Raw genomic sequence first — 20,847 nt, 5'->3', positions numbered from 1 at the left:
ATACTTTATTGTGTGGATGCTTTAAGCATCCACACTATTGAGTTCCTGTTTCTCTTTATTGTGTGGATGCTTTAAGCATCCACACTATTGAGTTCCTGTTTCTCTTTATTCTTTATTATTATTATTATTATTATTGTGTGGATGCTTTAAGCATCCACACTATTGAGTTCCTGTTTCTCTTTATTCTTTATTATTGTGTGGATGCTTTAAGCATCCACACTATTGAGTTCCTGTTTCTCTTTATTCTTTATACTTTATTCTAGTTGCTTCCGTACACTTTTTGGCACTTAACTACTTCCACAATTTTCAGCCGATTTTCACCGTTCAAATTTTAAACTATTCTGCTATTTCTGCTAATTTACGCTATATCTTTTGGTATTTTTCACTATTATACTTTTTAAAATATTAAGCTTTTTTCCTTTAATTTGTCCCATTGAAATGAATGGGAAACTTCAGCAATTCTGCTAAAATTTGCTTGTTTTTGAAACTTAACTACTTCCTCATATTTTCACCTAGAACAACCATTCAAACTTTAAAATGTTCTCAAATTATTGGGCTATTCAGGTATAAATCAGCTTTTTCAAATCTTCTACTGTTTTACTTTTATGCCTCTTAAAGTTTTGAGTTGCAAAATTGTGATTTTTCACAAAATACATGCGTTGTTATGGTTGCTATGCTCTTGGCTTCCAGTGTGTCACTGAAGGTTTTGCAGTCTTCTCTTCATGTCCGAACAACTGTTTGCTACTTGCTCAATTTTCACTCAACATCCACAAATTATACATCAAAACGTAGGTATTTTTGCTGGCTTTCAGGAAATGTCACTATCATTGTTGTGGGATTTATAGAATTTTCGCAAATCTCCTCAGACCAACACAATGTCAGAAAACTCTCCATATAAAGTGAATGGAGAGCTTGTTCAAAATCACCGCTGGATTTCTGTAATGAGAGGCATATTCAAATCGTCATATCTCCTTAACGAAGCAAAGTTAAGACATGAGGCTTGTCCCCGAATATCTTCAGACACCCCTGACGCTCACAATTCAAGAATTTCTTTCTCACCTATTACCGTTCTGAAATGAGTTGGACTTGTTTGAGGGTAGAAAATTCGTCCTTCGCTCAGATTTCTTCAGATTTCAAACTCTGGAAATGAACCACTTTTTTCTCTCGTCATAACTTTTTGTTGGATTTCCACAGAGACCTGAAAATTTCCATGATTGTTCACCAAAGCCTGCTGTCTCTTACGGTGAAAGAATGATATCGATACTCCAAATAGATTTCGAGTTAGAATGCGTTGTTTGAGGGCAAGTCAAGGCAGTTTTTGCTTCGCTCTACTCAGTTATGGTGCATTAGAAGTCAAATATCTTTAATAATTCATATTTTAATGATAAATTGTAAACACTGGAAGATTCCCCCATCTCTTCTGAACAAAACGGTGTAAGAATGACCGCTCTAGCCCCTACGGTTTGGAAATTATGGTCATTTGTTTGAGGGGAGTCCTCACTATGAGAAATAGGCTGCAATAATCCCGTGCCTCTCTGTGCTGCGTGTGTAAAAAGAGGCACATGTTTTGGCGGGAAAAAGTACACAGGCTCTCTGATTGGTGGATTCAAATTCACCAGCTCCCAGGCTGACCTAGAAACTTACTTCTCTCTCCCTGTGCATGTTCAGCATTTTTTCAGCTGTCCATTTTGCTTTTCCAATTTTTCTGTTTAACTTATTACTATTGTGCTAAATAATACTATTTCTGCTATTTTATAAGATTTGTGCCTAATATAGTATTTCTGCTAAATTACAATATTTCTGCTTTTTATACTATTTGTGCTAAAACATAGTATTTCTACTAAATGTAGTATTTATGCTTAATCATACTATTTCTGCTTTTTATGGGATTTGTGCCTAATATAGTATTTCTGCTTTTTATAGGATTTTTGCTCAAACATAGTATTTCTGCTAAATGTAGTGTTTATGCTTAATCATCCTATTTCTGCTTTTTATAGGATTTGTGCTTAATATAGTATTTCTGCTAAATTATAGTATTTCTGCTTTTTATAGTATTTGTGCTAAAACATAGTATTTCTACTAAATGTAGTATTTATGCTTAATCATAGTATTTCTATATATTTCTATATATTTCTGCCAGGTCCCCAGGCAGCCAATCCTCTGTGAGGACTTAGACATTCAAATTTTCAAATCAGGGCCTGCACGGTTTCCCAGCCAATCATATATGTGTCCTGAGGCATTCAAATTTGCATATTGGGGCCTTCATGGCTTCTAAGCCAGCCAATCATATCTGAGGGCTGAGGAATTCAAATCCACAAATCAGGGCCTACACAGCTTCCCAGCCAGCCAATCATGTATGTGGGCTCCAGGTATTCAAATTTGCATATTGGGGAATTCGTGGCTTCTAAGTCAACAAGTCATCCATGTCATATATCTCTAAAAATTCATATTTTAATGATAAATTGTCAACACTTGAAGATTCCCCCATCTCTTCTGAACAAAACGGTGTAAGAATGACCGCTCTAGCCCCTATGGTTAGGAAATTATGGTCATTTGTTTGAGGGGAATCCTCACTATGTGAAATAAACTGAAAGAAGCAGGTCTATGTCTCTGTGCTGCGTGTGTAAAAAGATGCACCTGTTTTGGCGGGAAAACGTAAACAGCCTCTCTGATTGGTGGATTCAAATTCAGCAGCTCCCAGGCTGACCTAGAAACTTAGTCCTCTCTCCCTGTGTGTGTGTGTGTGTGTGTGTGTGTGTGTGTGTGTGTGTGTGTGTGTGTGTGTGTGTGTGTGTGTTTAGTGGGAGAGAGAGGACCCTGCCCTTATTTGGCAGCATGTCATTGTAGGATTTAAATTGAACATAGACTGGTTGACTGGATTAGAGCCTGTGTTTGTGTGTCCCTCTGTGCATTTGTGTTTCAATAAGTTATTACTATTCTGCTAAATCATAGTATTTCTGGTACTTTTCGGTACTTGTGCTAAATACAGTATTTCTGCTAAATCATACTATTTCTGCTTTTCATAGGATTTATGCCTAATATAGTATTTCTGCTAAATTATAGTATTTATGCTTTTTATAGGATTTGTGCCTAACATAGTATTTCTGCTAAATTATAATATTTCTGCTTTTTATAGGATTTGTGCCTAACATAGTATTTCTGCTAAATTATAGTATTTCTGCTTTTTATACTATTTGTTCTAAATTATAGTATTTCTGCTTTTTATAGGATTTGTGCTTAATATAGTATTTCTGCTAAATTATAGTTTTTCTTCTTTTTATAGTATTTGTGCTAAAACATAGTATTTCTACTAAATGTAGTATTTATGCTTAATAATAGTATTTCTATATATTTCTGCCAGGTCCCCAGGCAGCCAATCCTCTGTGAGGACTGAGACATTCAAATTTTCAAATCAGGGCCTGCACAGTTTCCCAGCCAATCAAATAAGTGTCCTGAGGCATTCAAATTTGCATATTGGGGCCTTCGTGGCTTCTAAGCCAGCCAATCATATCTGAGGGCTGAGGAATTCAAATCCACAAATCAGGGCCTGCACGGCTTCCCAGCCAGCCAATCACATATGTGGTCTCAGGCATTCAAATTTGCATATTGGGGAATTCGTGGCTTCTAAGTCAACAAGTCATCCATGTCATATATCTCTAAAAATTCATATTTTAATATTAAATTGTCAACACTTGAAGATTCCCCCATCTCTTCTGAACAAAACGGTGTAAGAATGACCGTTCTAGCCCCTACGGTTAGGAAATTACGGTCATTTGTTTGAGGGGAGTCGTCACTATGAGAAATAGACTGCAAAAATCCTGTGTCTCTCTGTGCTGCTGCGTGTGTAAACAGATGCACCTGTTTTGGTGGGGAAAAGTGCACAGCCTCTCTGATTGGTGGATTCAAATTCACCAGCTCCCAGGCTGACCAAGAAACTTACTTCTCTCTCCCTGTGTGTGTGTGTGTGTGTGTGTGTGTGTGTGTGTGTGTGTGTGTGTGTGTGTGTGTGTGTGTGTGTGTGTGACAGAGAGAGAGAGAGAGAGAGAAAGCCTTTTAATGGGATGATCCCATTGTAAGATTCAAATTCAATATATTTAGACTGGTTGACTGAATTGGATCTTGTGTGTGTGTCTCTCTGTGCATGTGTGTTTCCTCATGTGTACATATTTGTAATTGTGTGGCAGTCATAAATTTTTTTGCTGATTTTTGTCATTTAACAAGTATATTTGAGGGAACCTCAGCATGTACAGCATTTTTTTCAGCTGTCCATTTTGCTTTTCCAATTTTTCTGTTTAACTTATTACTATTGTGCTAAATCACACTATTTCTGCTATTTTATAAGATTTGTGCTTAATATACTATTTCTGCTTTTATAGGATTTGTGCTTAATACAGTATTTCTGCTTTTTATAAGATTTGTGCTTAATATAGTATTTCTGCTAAATGTAGTATTTATGCTTAATCATACCATTTCTGCTTTTTATAGGATTTGTGCTTAATATAGTATTTCTGCTAAATTATAGTATTTCTGCCAAATTATAATATTTGTGCTAAAACATAGTCTTAATTTAAAATTACAATATTCATAGTTCATCACAGTGTCTCTGGTAAATCACAATATTTCTGCTCTGTTGTACTATTTTTCTAAATCATAGTGTTTCTGTAATGTTTAAGTATTTTTGGCTAAATATATTCTTTCTGTTATCTTATACTATTTCTCCTAAATTCTTGTATTTTTGAGAAGTTATCATGTTTCTGGTAAGTTACAATATTTCTGCTAAATTCTGCTATGCTATTGTATTTCTGCCAAGTATTATGTTTCCTCTAAGATATTGCAGTTCTGCTAAGTTATTCCATTTTAGCAAACTTCTTTTGCTTCTGCAAAGTTTTTACAATTTCTGCAACTTTTCAGCTTTTTCAGCTACTTTTTGCATACAGCTTCAGCTTTAAGCATCCACACTGCATTTTCGCAGGAAATGCAAATTTTTCTAGTTGTGTGGATGCTTTAAGCATCCACACTATTGAGTTCCTGTTTCTCTTTATTCTTTATTATTATTATTATTATTATTCTTCAAGTTGCTCGTTTTTCGTCCTTTAACTACTTCCACAATTTTTGTGCTATTTTCACCGTTCAAATTTTAAACTATTCTGCTATTTCTGCTAATTTGCGCTATGATTTTTGCTATTTTTTGCTATTATACTTTTTAAAATATTAAGCTTTTTTCCTTTAATTTGTCCCATTGAAATGAATGGAAAACTTCCAAAATTCTGCTAAATTTTGCTTGTTTTTGAAACTTAACTACTTCCTCATACTTTCGCCTAGAAAAACCATTCAAACTTTAAAATGTTCACAAATTATTGGGCTATTCATGTATGATTCAGCTTTTTCAAATCTTTTACCGTTTTACTTTTATGCCTCTTAAAGTTTTCAGTTGCAAAATTGTGATTTTTCACAAAATACATGCGTTGTTATGGTTGCTATGCTCTTGGCTTCCAGTGTGACACTGAAGCTTTTGCAGTCTTCTCTTCATGTCCGAACAACTTCTTGCTACTTGCTCAATTTTCACTCAACTTCCACAAATTATACATCAAAACGTAGGTATTTTTGCTGGCTTTCAGAACATGTCACTATCATTGTTGTGGGATTTATAGAATTTTGGCAAATCTCCTCAGACCAACACATGGTCTCAAAACTCTCCATATAAAGTCAATGGAGAGCTTGTTCAAAATCACCGCTGCATTTCTGTAATGAGAGGCATATTCGAATCGTCATATCTCCTTAACGAAGCGACTTTAAGACATGAGGCTTGTCCCGGTATATCTTCAGACACTCATGACGCTCACAATTCAAGAATTTCTTTCTCACCTATTACCGTTCTGAAATGAGTTGGACTTGTTTGAGGGTAGGAAATTCGTCCTTCGCTCAGATTTCTTCAGATTTCAAACTGTGGAAATGAACCACTTTTTTCTCTCGTCATAACTTTTTGTTGGATTTCCACAGAGACCTGAAAATTTCCATGATTGTTCACCAAAGCCTGCTGTCTCTTACGGTGAAAGAATGATATCGATACTCCAAATAGATTTAGAGTTAGAAAGCATTGTTTGAGGGCAAGTCAAGGCAGTTTTTGCTTCGCTCTACTCAGTTATGGTGCATTACAAGTCAAATATCTTCAATAATTCATATTTTAATGATAAATTGTTAACACTGGAAGATTCCCCCATCTCTTCTGAACAAAACGGTGTAAGAATGACCGCTCTAGCCCCTACGGTTAGGAAATTATGGTCATTTGTTTGAGGGGAGTCGTCACTATGAGAAATAGGCTGCAATAATCCTGTGCCTCTCTGTCCTGCGTGTGTAAAAAGATGCACCTGTTTTGGCGGGAAAACGTAAACAGCCACTCTGATTGGTGGATTTAAATTCGGCAGCTCTCTCTCTGTGTGTGTGTGTGTGTGTGTGTGTGTGTGTGTGTGTGTGTGTGTGTGTGTGTGTGTGTGTGTGTGTTTAGTGGGAGAGAGAGGACCCTGCCCTTATTTGGCAGCATGTCATTGTAGGATTTAAATTGAATATAGTTAGACTGGTTGACTGGATTAGAGCCTGTGTTTGTGTGTCCCTCTGTGCATTTGTGTTTCAATATGCCTCCATATTTGTAATTTTGTAAGTTATTACTATTCTGCTAAATCATACTATTTCTGCTTTTCATAAGATTTGTGCCTTATATAGTATTTCTGCTAAATTATAGTATTTATTCTTTTTATAGGATTTGTGCCTAACATAGTATTTCTGCTAAATTATAGTATTTCTGCTTTTTATACTATTTGTGCCTAATATAGTATTTCTGCTTTTTATAAGATTTGTGCCTAATATAGTATTTCTGCTTTTTATAGGATTTGTACCTAATATAGTATTTCTGCTTTTTATAGGATTTGTGCTTAATATAGTATTTCTGCTAAATTATAGTATTTCTGCTTTTTATAGGATTTGTGCTAAAACATAGTATTTCTACTAAATGTAGTATTTATGCTTAATCATAGTATTTCTATATATTTCTGCCAGGTCCCCAGGCAGCCAATCCTCTGTGAGGACTGAGAAATTCAAATTTTCAAATCAGGGCCTGCACGGCTTCCCAGCCAATCATATATGTGTCCTGAGGCATTCAAATTTGCATATTGGGGCCTTCATGGCTTCTAAGCCAGCCAATCATATCTGAGGGCTGAGGAATTCAAATCCACAAATCAGGGCCTGCACAGCTTCCCAGCCAGCCAATCATGTATGTGGGCTCCAGGTATTCAAATTTGCATATTGGGGAATTCGTGGCTTCTAAGTCAACAAGTCATCCATGTCATATATCTCTAAAAATTCATATTTTAATGATAAATTGTCAACACTTGAAGATTCCCCCATCTCTTCTGAACAAAACGGTGTAAGAATGACCGCTCTAGCCCCTATGGTTAGGAAATTATGGTCATTTGTTTGAGGGGAATCCTCACTATGTGAAATAAACTGAAAGAAGCAGGTCTATGTCTCTGTGCTGCGTGTGTAAAAAGATGCACCTGTTTTGGCGGGAAAACGTAAACAGCCTCTCTGATTGGTGGATTCAAATTCAGCAGCTCCCAGGCTGACCTAGAAACTTACTCCTCTCTCCCTGTGTGTGTGTGTGTGTGTGTGTGTGTGTGTGTGTGTGTGTTTAGTGGGAGAGAGAGGACCCTGCCCTTATTTGGCAGCATGTCATTGTAGGATTTAAATTGAACATAGTTAGACTGGTTGACTGGATTAGAGCCTGTGTTTGTGTGTCCCTCTGTGCATTTGTGTTTCAATAAGTTATTACTATTCTGCTAAATCATAGTATTTCTGGTACTTTTCGGTACTTGTGCTAAATACAGTATTTCTGCTAAATCATACTATTTCTGCTTTTCATAGGATTTATGCCTAATATAGTATTTCTGCTAAATTATAGTATTTCTGCTTTTTATAGGATTTGTGCCTAACATAGTATTTCTGCTAAATTATAGTATTTCTTCTTTTTATAGGATTTGTGCCTAACATAGTATTTCTGCTAAATTATAGTATTTCTGCTTTTTATACTATTTGTTCTAAATTATAGTATTTCTGCTTTTTATAGGATTTGTGCTTAATATAGTATTTCTGCTAAATTATAGTTTTTCTTCTTTTTATAGTATTTGTGCTAAAACATAGTATTTCTACTAAATGTAGTATTTATGCTTAATAATAGTATTTCTATATATTTCTGCCAGGTCCCCAGGCAGCCAATCCTCTGTGAGGACTGAGACATTCAAATTTTCAAATCAGGGCCTGCACAGTTTCCCAGCCAATCAAATAAGTGTCCTGAGGCATTCAAATTTGCATATTGGGGCCTTCGTGGCTTCTAAGCCAGCCAATCATATCTGAGGGCTGAGGAATTCAAATCCACAAATCAGGGCCTGCACGGCTTCCCAGCCAGCCAATCACATATGTGGTCTCAGGCATTCAAATTTGCATATTGGGGAATTCGTGGCTTCTAAGTCAACAAGTCATCCATGTCGTATATCTCTAAAAATTCACATTTTAATGATAAATTGTTAACACTGGAAGATTCCCCCATCTCTTCTGAACAAAACGGTGTAAGAATGACCGTTCTAGCCCCTACGGTTTGGAAATTATGGTCATTTGTTTGAGGGGAGTCCTCACTATGAGAAATAGGCTGCAATAATCCTGTGCCTCTCTCTGCTGCGTGTGTAAAAAGATGCACCTGTTTTGGCGGGAAAAAGTACACAGGCTCTCTGATTGGTGGATTCAAATTCACCAGCTCCCAGGCTGACATAGAAACTTACTTCTCTCTCCCTGTGCATTTTTATGCTGATTTTTTCATTTAACAAGTATATTTGAGGGACCCTCAGCATGTTCAGCATTTTTTCAGCTGTCCATTTTGCTTTTCCAATTTTTCTGTTTAACTTATTACTATTGTGCTAAATCATACTGTTTCTGCTATTTCATAAGATTTGTGCTTAATATAGTATTTCTGCTTTTAATAGGATTTGTGCTTAATATAGTATTTCTGCTTTTTATAGAATTTGTGCTTAATATAGTATTTCTGCTTTTTATATGATTTGTGCTTAATATGGTATTTCTGCTAAATTATAGTATTTCTGCTTTTTATAGTATTTGTGCTAAAACATCGTATTTCTACTAAATGTAGTATTTATGCTTAATCATACTATTTCTATATATTTCTGCCAGGTCCCCAGGCAGCCAATCCTCTGTGAGGACTGAGACATTCAAATTTTCAAATCAGGGCCTGCACGGTTTCCCAGCCAATCATATAAGTGTCCTGAGGCATTCAAATTTGCATATTGGGGCCTTCATGGCTTCTAAGCCAGCCAATCATATCTGAGGGCTGAGGAATTCAAATCCACAAATCAGGGCCTGCACAGCTTCCCAGCCAGCCAATCATATATGTGGCCTCAGGCATTCAAATTTGCATATTGGGGAATTCGTGGCTTCTAAGTCAACAAGTCATCCATGTCATATATCTCTAAAAATTCATATTTTAATGATAAATTGTCAACACTTGAAGATTCCCCCATCTCTTCTGAACAAAACGGTGTAAGAATGACCGTTCTAGCCCCTACGGTTAGGAAATTATGGTCATTTGTTTGAGGGGAGTCGTCACTATGAGAAATAGACTGCAATAATCCAGTGTCTCTCTCTGTGCTGCGTGTGTAAACAGAAGCACCCGTTTTGGTGGGGAAAAGTGCACAGCCTCTCTGATTGGTGGATTCAAATTCAGCAGCTCCCAGGCTGACCTAGAAACTTACTTCTCTCTCCCTGTGTGTGTGTGTGTGTGTGTGTCTGTGTGTGACAGGGAGAGAGAGAGAGAGAGAAAGCCTTTTAATGGGATGATCTCATTGTAAGATTCAAATTCAATATATTTAGACTGGGTGACTGAATTTGATCTTGTGTGTGTGTCTCTCTGTGCATGTGTGTTTCCTTATGTGTAGATATTTGTGATTGTGTGGCTGTTATAGATTTTTTTGCTGATTTTTTTCATTTAACAAGTATAGTTGAGGGACCTTCAGCACGTTCAGCATTTTTTCAGCTGTCCATTTTGCTTTTCCAATTTTTCTGTTTAAGTTATTACTATTGTGCTAAATCAGACTATTTCTGCTATTTTATAAGATTTGTGCTTAATATAGTATTTCTGCTTTTTATAGGATTTGTGCTTAATATACTATTTCTGCTTTTTATAGGATTTGTGCTTAATATAGTATATCTGCTTTTTATAGGATTTGTGCTTAATATACTATTTCTGCTTTTTAAAGGATTTGTGCTTAATATAGTATTTCTGCTTTTTGTAGAATTTGTGCTTAATATAGTATTTCTGCTTTTTATAGGATTTGTGCTTAATATAGTATTTCTGCTTTTTATAGGATTTGTGCTTAATATAGTATTTCTGCTAAATTATAGTATTTCTGCTTTTTATAGGATTTGTGCTAAAACATAGTATTTCTGCTAAATTATAGTATTTCTGCCAAATTATAATATTTGTGCTAAAACATAGTCTTAATTTAAAATTACAATATTCATAGTTCATCACAGTGTCTCTGGTAAATCACAATATTTCTGCTCTGTTGTACTATTTTTCTAAATCATAGTGTTTCTGTAATGTTTAAGTATTTTTGGCTAAATATATTCTTTCTGTTATCTTATACTATTTCTCCTAAATTCTTGTATTTTTGAGAAGTTATCATGTTTCTGGTAAGTTACAATATTTCTGCTAAATTCTGCTATGCTATTGTATTTCTGCCAAGTATTATGTTTCTTCTAAGATATTGCAGTTCTGCTAAGTTATTCCATTTTAGCAAACTTCTTTTGCTTCTGCAAAGTTTTTACAATTTCTGCAACTTTTCAGCTTTTTCAGCTACTTTTTGCATACAGCTTCAGCTTTAAGCATCCACACTGCATTTTCGCAGGAAATGCAAATTTTTCTAGTTATTATTATTATTATTCTAGTTGCTTCCGTACACTTTTTGGCACTTAACTACTTCCACAATTTTCAGCCGATTTTCACCGTTCAAATTTTAAACTATTCTGCTATTTCTGCTAATTTACGCTATGATTTTTGCTATTTTTAACTATTATACTTTTTAAAATATTCCACTTTTTTCCTTTAATTTGTCCCATTGAAATGAATGGGAAACTTCAGCAATTCTGCTAAAATTTGCTTGTTTTTGAAACTTAACTACTTCCTCATATTTTCACCTAGAACAACCATTCAAACTTTAAAATGTTCACAAATTATTGGGCTATTCAGGTATGATTCAGCTTTTTCAAATCTTTTACTGTTTTACTTTTATGCCTCTTAAAGTTTTGAGTTGCAAAATTGTGATTTTTCACAAAATACATGTGTTGTTATGGTTGCTATGCTCTTGGCTTCCAGTGTTCCACTGAAGGTTTTGCAATTTTCACTTCATGTCCGAACAACTTCCTGCTACTTGCTCAATTTTCACTCAACTTCCACAAATTATACATCAAAACGTAGGTATTTTTGCTGGCTTTCAGAAAATGTCACCATCATTGTTGTGGGATTTATAGAATTTTTGCAAATCTCCTCAGACTAACACAAGGTCAGAAAACTCTCCATATAAAGTGAATGGAGAGCTTGTTCAAAATCACCGCTGGATTTCTGTAATGAGAGGCATATTCGAATCGTCATATCTCCTTAACGAAGCAAAGTTAAGACATGAGGCTTGTCCCCGAATATCTTCAGACACCCCTGACGCTCACAATTCAAGAATTTCTTTCTCACCTATTACCGTTCTGAAATGAGTTGGACTTGTTTGAGGGTAGGAAATTCGTCCTTCGCTCAGATTTCTTCAGATTTCAAACTGTGGAAATGAACCACTTTTTTCTCTCGTCATAACTTTTTGTTGGATTTCCACAGAGACCTGAAAATTTCCATGATTGTTCACCAAAGCCTGCTGTCTCTTACGGTGAAAGAATGATATCGATACTCCAAATAGATTTCAAGTCACAAAGCGTTGTTTGAGGGCAAGTCAAGGCAGTTTTTGCTTCGCTCTACTCAGTTATGGTGCATTAGAAGTCAAATATCTTTAATAATTCATATTTTAATGATAAATTGTAAACACTGGAAGATTCCCCCATCTCTTCTGAACAAAACGGTGTAAGAATGACCGCTCTAGCCCCTACGGTTTGGAAATTATGGTCATTTGTTTGAGGGGAGTCCTCACTATGAGAAATAGGCTGCAATAATCCTGTGCCTCTCTGTGCTGCGTGTGTAAAAAGAGGCACATGTTTTGGCGGGAAAAAGTACACAGGCTCTCTGATTGGTGGATTCAAATTCAGCAGCTCCCAGGCTGACCTAGAAACTTACTTCTCTCTCCCTGTGCATTTTTTTGCTGATTTTTGTCATTTAACAAGTATATTTGAGGGACCCTCAGCATGTTCAGCATTTTTTCAGCTGTCCATTTTGCTTTTCCAATTTTTCTGTTTAACTTATTACTATTGTGCTAAATAATACTATTTCTGCTATTTTATAAGATTTGTGCCTAATATAGTATTTCTGCTTTTTATAGGATTTTTGCTCAAACATAGTATTTCTACTAAATGTAGTGTTTATGCTTAATCATCCTATTTCTGCTTTTTATAGGATTTGTGCTTAATATAGTATTTCTGCTAAATTATAGTATTTCTGCTTTTTATAGTATTTGTGCTAAAACATAGTATTTCTACTAAATGTAGTATTTATGCTTAATCATAGTATTTCTATATATTTCTGCCAGGTCCCCAGGCAGCCAATCCTCTGTGAGGACTGAGAAATTCAAATTTTCAAATCAGGGCCTGCACGGCTTCCCAGCCAATCATATATGTGTCCTGAGGCATTCAAATTTGCATATTGGGGCCTTCATGGCTTCTAAGCCAGCCAATCATATCTGAGGGCTGAGGAATTCAAATCCACAAATCAGGGCCTGCACAGCTTCCCAGCCAGCCAATCATGTATGTGGGCTCCAGGTATTCAAATTTGCATATTGGGGAATTCGTGGCTTCTAAGTCAACAAGTCATCCATGTCATATATCTCTAAAAATTCATATTTTAATGATAAATTGTCAACACTTGAAGATTCCCCCATCTCTTCTGAACAAAACGGTGTAAGAATGACCGCTCTATCCCCTATGGTTAGGAAATTATGGTCATTTGTTTGAGGGGAATCCTCACTATGTGAAATAAACTGAAAGAAGCAGGTCTATGTCTCTGTGCTGCGTGTGTAAAAAGATGCACCTGTTTTGGCGGGAAAACGTAAACAGCCTCTCTGATTGGTGGATTCAAATTCAGCAGCTCCCAGGCTGACCTAGAAACTTAGTCCTCTCTCCCTGTGTGTGTGTGTGTGTGTGTGTGTGTGTGTGTGTGTGTGTGTGTGTGTGTGTGTGTGTGTGTGTGTGTGTGTGTGTGTTTAGTGGGAGAGAGAGGACCCTGCCCTTATTTGACAGCATGTCATTGTAGGATTTAAATTGAACATAGTTAGACTGGTTGACTGGATTAGAGCCTGTGTTTGTGTGTCCCTCTGTGCATTTGTGTTTCAATAAGTTATTACTATTCTGCTAAATCATAGTATTTCTGGTACTTTTCGGTACTTGTGCTAAATGCAGTATTTCTGCTAAATCATAGTATTTCTGGTACTTTTCGGTACTTGTGCTAAATACAGTATTTCTGCTTTTCATAGGATTTATGCCTAATATAGTATTTCTGCTAAATTATAGTATTTCTGCTTTTTATAGGATTTGTGCCTAACATAGTATTTCTGCTAAATTATAGTATTTCTGCTTTTTATAGGATTTGTGCCTAACATAGTATTTCTGCTAAATTATAGTATTTCTGCTTTTTATACTATTTGTTCTAAATTATAGTATTTCTGCTTTTTATAGGATTTGTGCTTAATATAGTATTTCTGCTAAATTATAGTTTTTCTTCTTTTTATAGTATTTGTGCTAAAACATAGTATTTCTACTAAATGTAGTATTTATGCTTAATAATAGTATTTCTATATATTTCTGCCAGGTCCCCAGGCAGCCAATCCTCTGTGAGGACTGAGACATTCAAATTTTCAAATCAGGGCCTGCACAGTTTCCCAGCCAATCAAATAAGTGTCCTGAGGCATTCAAATTTGCATATTGGGGCCTTCGTGGCTTTTAAGCCAGCCAATCATATCTGAGGGCTGAGGAATTCAAATCCACAAATCAGGGCCTGCACGGCTTCCCAGCCAGCCAATCACATATGTGGTCTCAGGCATTCAAATTTGCATATTGGGGAATTCGTGGCTTCTAAGTCAACAAGTCATCCATGTCATATATCTCTAAAAATTCATATTTTAATATTAAATTGTCAACGCTTGAAGATTCCCCCATCTCTTCTGAACAAAACGGTGTAAGAATGACCGTTCTAGCCCCTACGGTTAGGAAATTACGGTCATTTGTTTGAGGGGAGTCGTCACTATGAGAAATAGACTGCAAAAATCCTGTGTCTCTCTGTGCTGCTGCGTGTGTAAACAGATGCACCTGTTTTGGTGGGGAAAAGTGCACAGCCTCTCTGATTGGTGGATTCAAATTCACCAGCTCCCAGGCTGACCTAGAAACTTACTTCTCTCTCCCTGTGTGTGTGTGTGTGTGTGTGTGTGTGTGTGTGTGTGTGTGTGTGTGTGTGTTTGTGTGTGTGTGTGACAGAGAGAGAGAGAGAGAGAAAGCCTTTTAATGGGATGATCCCATTGTAAGATTCAAATTCAATATATTTAGACTGGTTGACTGAATTGGATCTTGTGTGTGTGTCTCTCTGTGCATGTGTGTTTCCTCATGTGTACATATTTGTAATTGTGTGGCAGTCATAAATTTTTTTGCTGATTTTTGTCATTTAACAAGTATATTTGAGGGAACCTCAGCATGTTCAGCATTTTTTCAGCTGTCCATTTTGCTTTTCCAATTTTTCTGTTTAACTTATTACTATTGTGCTAAATCACACTATTTCTGCTATTTTATAAGATTTGTGCTTAATATACTATTTCTGCTTTTATAGGATTTGTGCTTAATATAGTATTTCTGCTTTTTATAAGATTTGTGCTTAATATAGTATTTCTGCTAAATGTAGTATTTATGCTTAATCATACTATTTCTGCTTTTCATAGGATTTGTGCTTAATATAGTATTTCTGCTAAATTTAGTATTTCTGATTAATTATAGTCTTTCTACTAAATCATAGTACAGTATTTCTGCTTTTTATGGGATTTGTGCTAAAACAAAGTATTTCTACTAAATGTAGTATTTATGCTTAATCATACTATTTCTGCTTTTCATAGGATTTGTGCTTAATATAGTATTTCTGCTAAATTTAGTATTTCTGATTAATTATAGTCTTTCTACTAAATCATAGTACAGTATTTCTGCTTTTTATGGGATTTGTGCTAAAACAAAGTATTTCTACTAAATGTAGTATTTATGCTTAATCATACGATTTCTGCTTTTTATAGGATTTGTGCTTAATATACTATTTCTGCTAAATTATAGTATTTCTGCCAAATTATAATATTTGTGCTAAAACATAGTCTTAATTTAAAATTACAATATTCATAGTTCATCACAGTGTCTCTGGTAAATCACAATATTTCTGCTCTGTTGTACTATTTTTCTAAATCATAGTGTTTCTGTAATGTTTAAGTATTTTTGGCTAAATATATTCTTTCTGTTATCTTATACTATTTCTCCTAAATTCTTGTATTTTTGAGAAGTTATCATGTTTCTGGTAAGTTACAATATTTCTGCTAAATTCTGCTATGCTATTGTATTTCTGCCAAGTATTATGTTTCCTCTAAGATATTGCAGTTCTGCTAAGTTATTCCATTTTAGCAAACTTCTTTTGCTTCTGCAAAGTTTTTACAATTTCTGCAACTTTTCAGCTTTTTCAGCTACTTTTTGCATACAGCTTCAGCTTTAAGCATCCACACTGCATTTTCGCAGGAAATGCAAATTTTTCTAGTTCTAGTTGCTTCCGTACACTTTTTGGCACTTAACTACTTCCACAATTTTCAGCCGATTTTCACCGTTCAAATTTTAAACTATTCTGCTATTTCTGCTAATTTACGCTATGATTTTTGCTATTTTTAACTATTATACTTTTTAAAATATTCCACTTTTTTCCTTTAATTTGTCCCATTGAAATGAATGGGAAACTTCAGCAATTCTGCTAAAATTTGCTTGTTTTTGAAACTTAACTACTTCCTCATATTTTCACCTAGAACAACCATTCAAACTTTAAAATGTTCACAAATTATTGGGCTATTCAGGTATGATTCAGCTTTTTCAAATCTTTTACTGTTTTACTTTTATGCCTCTTAAAGTTTTGAGTTGCAAAATTGTGATTTTTCACAAAATACATGTGTTGTTATGGTTGCTATGCTCTTGGCTTCCAGTGTTCCACTGAAGGTTTTGCAATTTTCACTTCATGTCCGAACAACTTCCTGCTACTTGCTCAATTTTCACTCAACTTCCACAAATTATACATCAAAACGTAGGTATTTTTGCTGGCTTTCAGAAAATGTCACCATCATTGTTGTGGGATTTATAGAATTTTTGCAAATCTCCTCAGACTAACACAAGGTCAGAAAACTCTCCATATAAAGTGAATGGAGAGCTTGTTCAAAATCACCGCTGGATTTCTGTAATGAGAGGCATATTCGAATCGTCATATCTCCTTAACGAAGCAAAGTTAAGACATGAGGCTTGTCCCCGAATATCTTCAGACACCCCTGACGCTCACAATTCAAGAATTTCTTTCTCACCTATTACCGTTCTGAAATGAGTTGGACTTGTTTGAGGGTAGGAAATTCGTCCTTCGCTCAGATTTCTTCAGATTTCAAACTGTGGAAATGAACCACTTTTTTCTCTCGTCATAACTTTTTGTTGGATTTCCACAGAGACCTGAAAATTTCCATGATTGTTCACCAAAGCCTGCTGTCTCTTACGGTGAAAGAATGATATCGATACTCCAAATAGATTTCAAGTCACAAAGCGTTGTTTGAGGGCAAGTCAAGGCAGTTTTTGCTTCGCTCTACTCAGTTATGGTGCATTAGAAGTCAAATATCTTTAATAATTCATATTTTAATGATAAATTGTAAACACTGGAAGATTCCCCCATCTCTTCTGAACAAAACGGTGTAAGAATGACCGCTCTAGCCCCTACGGTTTGGAAATTATGGTCATTTGTTTGAGGGGAGTCCTCACTATGAGAAATAGGCTGCAATAATCCTGTGCCTCTCTGTGCTGCGTGTGTAAAAAGAGGCACATGTTTTGGCGGGAAAAAGTACACAGGCTCTCTGATTGGTGGATTCAAATTCAGCAGCTCCCAGGCTGACCTAGAAACTTACTTCTCTCTCCCTGTGCATTTTTTTGCTGATTTTTGTCATTTAACAAGTATATTTGAGGGACCCTCAGCATGTTCAGCATTTTTTCAGCTGTCCATTTTGCTTTTCCAATTTTTCTGTTTAACTTATTACTATTGTGCTAAATAATACTATTTCTGCTATTTTATAAGATTTGTGCCTAATATAGTATTTCTGCTTTTTATAGGATTTTTGCTCAAACATAGTATTTCTACTAAATGTAGTGTTTATGCTTAATCATCCTATTTCTGCTTTTTATAGGATTTGTGCTTAATATAGTATTTCTGCTAAATTATAGTATTTCTGCTTTTTATAGTATTTGTGCTAAAACATAGTATTTCTACTAAATGTAGTATTTATGCTTAATCATAGTATTTCTATATATTTCTGCCAGGTCCCCAGGCAGCCAATCCTCTGTGAGGACTGAGAAATTCAAATTTTCAAATCAGGGCCTGCACGGCTTCCCAGCCAATCATATATGTGTCCTGAGGCATTCAAATTTGCATATTGGGGCCTTCATGGCTTCTAAGCCAGCCAATCATATCTGAGGGCTGAGGAATTCAAATCCACAAATCAGGGCCTGCACAGCTTCCCAGCCAGCCAATCATGTATGTGGGCTCCAGGTATTCAAATTTGCATATTGGGGAATTCGTGGCTTCTAAGTCAACAAGTCATCCATGTCATATATCTCTAAAAATTCATATTTTAATGATAAATTGTCAACACTTGAAGATTCCCCCATCTCTTCTGAACAAAACGGTGTAAGAATGACCGCTCTATCCCCTATGGTTAGGAAATTATGGTCATTTGTTTGAGGGGAATCCTCACTATGTGAAATAAACTGAAAGAAGCAGGTCTATGTCTCTGTGCTGCGTGTGTAAAAAGATGCACCTGTTTTGGCGGGAAAACGTAAACAGCCTCTCTGATTGGTGGATTCAAATTCAGCAGCTCCCAGGCTGACCTAGAAACTTAGTCCTCTCTCCCTGTGTGTGTGTGTGTGTGTGTGTGTGTGTGTGTGTGTGTGTGTGTGTGTGTGTGTGTGTGTGTGTGTTTAGTGGGAGAGAGAGGACCCTGCCCTTATTTGACAGCATGTCATTGTAGGATTTAAATTGAACATAGTTAGACTGGTTGACTGGATTAGAGCCTGTGTTTGTGTGTCCCTCTGTGCATTTGTGTTTCAATAAGTTATTACTATTCTGCTAAATCATAGTATTTCTGGTACTTTTCGGTACTTGTGCTAAATGCAGTATTTCTGCTAAATCATAGTATTTCTGGTACTTTTCGGTACTTGTGCTAAATACAGTATTTCTGCTTTTCATAGGATTTATGCCTAATATAGTATTTCTGCTAAATTATAGTATTTCTGCTTTTTATAGGATTTGTGCCTAACATAGTATTTCTGCTAAATTATAGTATTTCTGCTTTTTATAGGATTTGTGCCTAACATAGTATTTCTGCTAAATTATAGTATTTCTGCTTTTTATACTATTTGTTCTAAATTATAGTATTTCTGCTTTTTATAGGATTTGTGCTTAATATAGTATTTCTGCTAAATTATAGTTTTTCTTCTTTTTATAGTATTTGTGCTAAAACATAGTATTTCTACTAAATGTAGTATTTATGCTTAATAATAGTATTTCTATATATTTCTGCCAGGTCCCCAGGCAGCCAATCCTCTGTGAGGACTGAGACATTCAAATTTTCAAATCAGGGCCTGCACAGTTTCCCAGCCAATCAAATAAGTGTCCTGAGGCATTCAAATTTGCATATTGGGGCCTTCGTGGCTTTTAAGCCAGCCAATCATATCTGAGGGCTGAGGAATTCAAATCCACAAATCAGGGCCTGCACGGCTTCCCAGCCAGCCAATCACATATGTGGTCTCAGGCATTCAAATTTGCATATTGGGGAATTCGTGGCTTCTAAGTCAACAAGTCATCCATGTCATATATCTCTAAAAATTCATATTTTAATATTAAATTGTCAACGCTTGAAGATTCCCCCATCTCTTCTGAACAAAACGGTGTAAGAATGACCGTTCTAGCCCCTACGGTTAGGAAATTACGGTCATTTGTTTGAGGGGAGTCGTCACTATGAGAAATAGACTGCAAAAATCCTGTGTCTCTCTGTGCTGCTGCGTGTGTAAACAGATGCACCTGTTTTGGTGGGGAAAAGTGCACAGCCTCTCTGATTGGTGGATTCAAATTCACCAGCTCCCAGGCTGACCTAGAAACTTACTTCTCTCTCCCTGTGTGTGTGTGTGTGTGTGTGTGTGTGTGTGTGTGTGTGTGTGTGTGTTTGTGTGTGTGTGTGACAGAGAGAGAGAGAGAGAGAAAGCCTTTTAATGGGATGATCCCATTGTAAGATTCAAATTCAATATATTTAGACTGGTTGACTGAATTGGATCTTGTGTGTGTGTCTCTCTGTGCATGTGTGTTTCCTCATGTGTACATATTTGTAATTGTGTGGCAGTCATAAATTTTTTTGCTGATTTTTGTCATTTAACAAGTATATTTGAGGGAACCTCAGCATGTTCAGCATTTTTTCAGCTGTCCATTTTGCTTTTCCAATTTTTCTGTTTAACTTATTACTATTGTGCTAAATCACACTATTTCTGCTATTTTATAAGATTTGTGCTTAATATACTATTTCTGCTTTTATAGGATTTGTGCTTAATATAGTATTTCTGCTTTTTATAAGATTTGTGCTTAATATAGTATTTCTGCTAAATGTAGTATTTATGCTTAATCATACTATTTCTGCTTTTCATAGGATTTGTGCTTAATATAGTATTTCTGCTAAATTTAGTATTTCTGATTAATTATAGTCTTTCTACTAAATCATAGTACAGTATTTCTGCTTTTTATGGGATTTGTGCTAAAACAAAGTATTTCTACTAAATGTAGTATTTATGCTTAATCATACTATTTCTGCTTTTCATAGGATTTGTGCTTAATATAGTATTTCTGCTAAATTTAGTATTTCTGATTAATTATAGTCTTTCTACTAAATCATAGTACAGTATTTCTGCTTTTTATGGGATTTGTGCTAAAACAAAGTATTTCTACTAAATGTAGTATTTATGCTTAATCATACGATTTCTGCTTTTTATAGGATTTGTGCTTAATATACTATTTCTGCTAAATTATAGTATTTCTGCCAAATTATAATATTTGTGCTAAAACATAGTCTTAATTTAAAATTACAATATTCATAGTTCATCACAGTGTCTCTGGTAAATCACAATATTTCTGCTCTGTTGTACTATTTTTCTAAATCATAGTGTTTCTGTAATGTTTAAGTATTTTTGGCTAAATATATTCTTTCTGTTATCTTATACTATTTCTCCTAAATTCTTGTATTTTTGAGAAGTTATCATGTTTCTGGTAAGTTACAATATTTCTGCTAAATT

Source organism: Maylandia zebra, linkage group LG1, assembly GCF_041146795.1.
Source record: "Maylandia zebra isolate NMK-2024a linkage group LG1, Mzebra_GT3a, whole genome shotgun sequence".
NCBI classification, from domain to species: Eukaryota; Metazoa; Chordata; class Actinopteri; order Cichliformes; family Cichlidae; genus Maylandia; species Maylandia zebra.
This window is presented reverse-complemented; position numbering follows the sequence as displayed.